Here is a 6,000-nt window from a genome sequence, read left to right as displayed (position 1 = left end):
CCTCCTTCCTTGTTGTCTGACGTCTCTGATGTCACATGAACCCGGCCTGCGTCCCGGGTCATGTGACGTTCGACGTCATTGCAGAAGGATGGCAGCGGAGGCCGACAGCGTAGGAGCCGGGGGACAGGTAAGAAACAGTAGTTTTTTATGTTTTTATTCCCCCGGGTCTCCGATTATTATACTCTGGGGTCTGAAAAGACCCCAGAGTATAATAATTGTTTATGGGTGTCCACAGTGGGACATAATACTGTGTGCAGGAGCCACTATGGGGGATAATACTGCATGCAGGGGTCACTATTGGGGATGATACTGTGTGCAGAGGCCACTGTGGGGGATAATACTGTGTGCAGGGCCCACTATGGGGGATAATAGAACGCACAGGAATGTGTAGGAGGGGGTCGGTCGAGGTCTTCGGTGTCGGTGTTGGTCGTGGGGGGCCCATGTCAAAAGTTCGCCACAGGGCCCCGCCATTCCTAGTTACGCCACTGGTGGTAGTCAACCCCTTTCCCTATTAGGCAGAGGTATGTTCACCTCTGGGTTCTACTGATTTATCAATAAAGGAAGAAAGGCGGTCAAGCAAACTGGATAGGACAGATTCCTCCTACTGCATAACTGGGTTATCATTATTATCACTTCCTTTAACCTTCACATTCAGATAATAACTAGGAGTGTTGTCCTTGTATAATATAGATCAGTATTACTGATATACTTGTAATTTGTGATATGTAATACTTTGTGAACAGGAAGTAACTTAAAATATGAATTCATCCACAATAAAGCTCTGCTTGCACGAACGTCACACCTTTCACTTCTATCTATGATTAATCCGTAACGTAAGGAAAGCATGATGGATCCATAGAAAAGACCATTAATGTTTCATTGGTGGTTGTCCAATATCCAGTATATTTACATATCTTATTTTCAATTTCTCAGAATTACCATTTGAATAGTAAGTATGGCCAGAATGAAAACATAGCTCCTTAGTTTAATTTAAAAAAAAACAACAACAAAAACAAACACTTGGGGATCTAAATATCGCCTCAAAAATATAAAACATCTATGTTCTAGGTTTCTTGTTTTTCATGCATTTTCTAATAGGCTTCTGAAATTCAAGAAAAATTGCTTATAAAAAATGTCTAAGCATGTATGACCAAAATAAACACAACTAATTCATGGCAATTTTTACAAGCAAAAATTAACACCACAAAAATAAAATTAATGCATGTATAGTTTTAAGTGAATTTTCAGAATAAGTTGAGCACTTTGGCTTATAACACTTTCATCCATGAAAGGGTATAAAAAAAACTGTATAGATGTCTATGCAGCAAAAGGTCAACAAACAAGAGCAATATGTCATGTGTGCATATGTTGAGGCCTTAGGCTAGAGAAGGGGTCAGCAACCTCCCACACCTGTGCCGAGGTCAGCACTTCAGTCAAGTCCACCTGGCACAAGGCTGTCTTAGCTGTGTTACTCAGGAGAGGAGGTGTGGGCATGAGCTAGCCTGCTTAGGGTAAGTTTACACGGCAGAAATGAAGATGAATTCCTCTTCATTTCTGCTCCCATTTTCCGGCTGTGATCAAGCTGCGACAGGATACCAATGCAAAGCATGCCAATGTTTTCCCTTTCTGATTAGGCATAGATGAATGGGAGCAGGGAGTCTCAAGGCACAAAAGAAAAAGCAAGATCAAGCAGGGCGCTTATTTTTTTCAGCATTCTGCTGCAATCTCTGCTTCCCATTCAAAACAAAACAGATGTCTGGGACATTACCATGCAGATAATGTTTATTATGTCCCCTCACCTCTCCTGGGTCTCTGATTATTATACTCGGGATCTGAAAAGACCCCCAAGTACAATAGTAGTTCATGGGTGGGCCACTATGGGGCATAAGAGATGGGTGGGTTTCTGCAACCTCCATTATGCCCACAGCATCCCCATGCAACCTCTATTGTGCCCCACGGTCTATTGTGCCACTGTTGGGCATAATATAGGCTGCAGGGTCGCTGTGGGACATATATAATATATATATATATATATATATATATATATATATATATATATATATATATATAAATATAGGGGTTGAGTGCATGGAGAAGTGAGGAGTCAAAGATGTCTGTGTTGCAAACTTTACAGAGCTAAGTAACAGCTGGAAGGAATGGTCATGGAGGTCCAAGGGGAAGAGATGGGAAGTGTGGGAAGACGTCCCCTGTAAGTGTTACTGCACAAAATATTACTGCATTGTATTCACTGTAATGTTACCACTAGCACCCCCCTTCACTGCCTGAGGCGGACGATCAAAAGATGAACCCCCTCCCTGGGGGGGGGGCCTCTTTTGATCGTCCGCCTCAGGCAGCAGAGATGCTCGGTTCACCATTGGTCTAACCCCCAAATTCTCAGCAAATTCCTTCGTGTGAACCTACCCTTAGAGGGCAGCAGTTTTTTTTTTACATTGAAGCAAGTCTCAAAGTATAATACCACAGCAGAACATGTATAGTGTGCTGTCATTTATTTCAACAAGGCTGGAAGGGTCCTCTGATCATACGAAAGTTGATCCTATCACCAGAGAAGGATCACACTGAAATATAAGTTGAATCAACTAATAATTTGTTTGCTGATATGCATTGTATTATATTAGTTTCATGTAGATGTCGATATCCTTACAATTATTGTATGGCACACTGAATACTTTGTCTCTGACGTTTCTAAAAAAAATCAACACACCATACACAAAAGGTTTCCGGCCCCTGGGCTACAGTCATTTTTGGCATTCTTGCAGGGGGTTAGCTGCTGCATACTCATTGGAGACTGCGGCATAGTGAATCAGATTTTACCAGGTTATGAGTGTTTTTGTGGCTTTCAGGAAAGCATGCTGCTTAAATTCGCTGACAAAAATTCAGCAGAGAAAGCCCCAAGTGTTCAATAGCTTGTAAATGCAGAAAGAAGGAAACTATTTTCATCTCATATATATTAATGTTTTCCCTACTGCCTATATACATAGCTATATTGCAGAATTATTAGAGGAACACAGAAATATATTAGAGTTATTATAGAGCAGTTGTATCTACAAGCTGATATAGCGTATCTCAGATATAGTCTATGAACGAAAGTACTGGAACACCTACACAATACACCTACAGGAGCTTTTATGACATCTCATTCGAACATTCCCCAAACTGTTCCCACAAAGGATGGATACAATTGTTGAAAACGTCTGTGTGCTGAAGCAAAGAACTAAAGGGTCTAGGCCAACCCCAGAAAACACCAAAGCATTATCCCTCCTCCACCAGTTTTACAGTTTGCACAATGCAGCCAGGCAGGGAATAGTCACCTGGAAAATCCAGACGCATCCATCAGACTGCCAGCACCAGTTTGCTTTACACCACTTCATCCAGCATTGGACTGGCCCAGCCACATCGCCGATAAAAGCCTACCCAGGGGAGGTGTGAAAAATAAACATTTATACTCGCCTCTCATGGGCGTCACAAGTTCCGGATGTCACCACTGAGGCCCAATCTCAGGCCTCCGCGGTGACGTCTGAGACGTGTGACATCGGCTGCAGATCTAAGGAGGAAGGTAGCACAGAGAGCGGAGGAACACAAGGATGCCCAGGAGAAGTGAGGCAATGTGACTAGGGGGTGTGGGGGCTCTGGAGAATGTATTATACTGTGTGGTAAATTATATACCATGTGGGGCCACTATGGAGGGGAGCTTGGGGGAACATTTGTCAAAAGTTTGCTTTAGGACCCAGTCTTTGTTAGTAGCTCCTCAGATGTGAGGGCAATAAGCAGTATGTATGCATGGGGGCATAATATAAGGGTTTTTAAAGGGATATTTACCTCTGGGGTATTGGGCAGGATGGGGACTTTGTGAAGGTGAGGAAAATGTGGGTCAGATGTTCTCAATGTGGGTCACGTGGCGGTTCTAACTGTAGATTCTTTTTTATTCTATTGCCTGTACATGATTATTAGGGCGGCCATATTGCCTGAACTTTTCATGTGATACCATGGGAGACTCATTGAGGTCTATGGGAGAGTTTTGTACACATGCTTGGTGGAGTGATCTTTAGTAAAACTGACATCATCTATTGACAGTAATGGATGCAATGATGGTTCAATTATGTTATGTATAAAGGTGTTATAATGTATTGTAATTCTGGCTGTCTTGTTTGTGAAGTATATGAGATGTCTGCTGAAAAGAAAATTCCTACAGAATAGCAAGTGCTGGTCTATTATTAAGCTTAGTTGCCAGAGTAAAACATGCAGGATTGAGCAGAATTTTTTAAAAAATATAGTGACATGGAAAATTTTAAGAAAACATCAAACATTAAAAAGTATATATATTTCACTTTAAAAACTTGATTTAACACTTAGGTCATTTTCAAGTAATCACTGCCTGGATAGTTGTCTAGTTTAGGGTGTAGATCTGCAGCTATACCACTGATGTTGGTTTGGGAGTTGTTTTGTTATGAAGCTAAACTAGGATTTGGCATTAGAAGCTCTCACTATTGTAGTGTTTGCCTTAAAATAATTGAGAAAAATTATCTCCATAATTATGTATACACTTCTTTAGTATTTTAGGATCATACACTTCTTTAGTATTTTCTTTAAATACAACTTATACTTTCAACATGTACAGACGCCTAAATGTTATAGTATTTTATTACAGAAAAATAGAAAACACAGTAGCTATAGGAAATCACCATAAAATGATATTAAATTGGTAAATAAAACTATGTGACGGTAATTTTACAATGATCATTTATCATGCAGCAATAATTCTCATATGGTATATATAAAAGCAGGTCTGATTTAACAGTTTGGTGGGTCTTCTTCAAAGGTTTCATAAGTGCCCTCCCTCTCATCACCACTACATAGACATACCTGACTTGCACACATTATAACGCATCCTCAGAGGTCCCTTACAATATGATGTCCCTTAGTGGCCGATCACACAGTAAATGCCCCATATATTATAATGCTGTGCCACACATTAACCTGTCCCTCCCAGTGGACCGTGAGACATTAACCTGCCACCCCGTCCCCGAGACATTATAATGCCCCTCTCCAGTTGCCCTCACAGGATGTCCCAAGTTGCTCCCACAGTATAATGCCCCCCTCCAGTTTCCCCCACAGTTTCACGTCCCTCTCCTGCTTGCTCCAACTGTTTCATGTCAACCTCCTGGTTCCCCCAGTTTCGTGTCCCTTTCATATCAGTTTCCTACACTTCTCCAATTGCCCCTATAGTTTCATGTCCGCTCCTGGTACCAACAGTATAATGTTTCAAATAAAGAAAAAAGAAAACAAAAAACAATTCTTACCTTTGACTGTTCCTTTCTGTCTCTGGTCCCAGAGGCTTCAGGGAGCAGCTGGCCTGATGTAAGTGACTTCACTAGAATGTACCTACTGTTCCCAAAACCATCTGGAAGCAGAAACAGGGGCTGAATGGTGAACCAAGAGGGGCCCCACTATGATAGGGCCTAGTGCAAGTGCACCATTTGCTCTATGGTTAAAGTGCCCTTGTCCAAATGTTTACTAAATATTAATGATGCATAGTAAAGCTATGTTCACACTGCTGGATCAGTGTCCATTGTTCTTGTTAGAACAGCAGACATTAAAATTTTCTTTATTAAAGGGGCTCTATCACTGGGAAAAGTCATTTTTAACTAATCACATCCTTGCATAGCCTTTAGAAAGTCTATTCCACACCTACCTTTAGTATGTAAATTGCCTCAGTGGTGTCTGAATAAGTCCGTTTTTATTCATATGCTAATTAGACTGGTGCACGATAGATCGTGCACACCTCTCCCTGTTGTTTTCTATGGGAGGCTGATGATGATGACTCAGCTTCCTGTTTGTTTCACACACATAGGAGATAATAGGAGAGAGGAGGCTGCTGGGAACTTCCTGAGCTGGCTGGAAGCTCATTAGCATATGAATAAAAACGGACTTATTCAGAGACCACTGAGGCAATCTACATACTAAAGGTAAGTGTGGAATAGA

The sequence above is a fragment of the Leptodactylus fuscus genome, chromosome 2, assembly GCF_031893055.1.
Source record: "Leptodactylus fuscus isolate aLepFus1 chromosome 2, aLepFus1.hap2, whole genome shotgun sequence".
In the NCBI taxonomy this organism is placed as follows: domain Eukaryota; kingdom Metazoa; phylum Chordata; class Amphibia; order Anura; family Leptodactylidae; genus Leptodactylus; species Leptodactylus fuscus.
Note: the sequence above shows the minus strand (reverse complement) of the source record.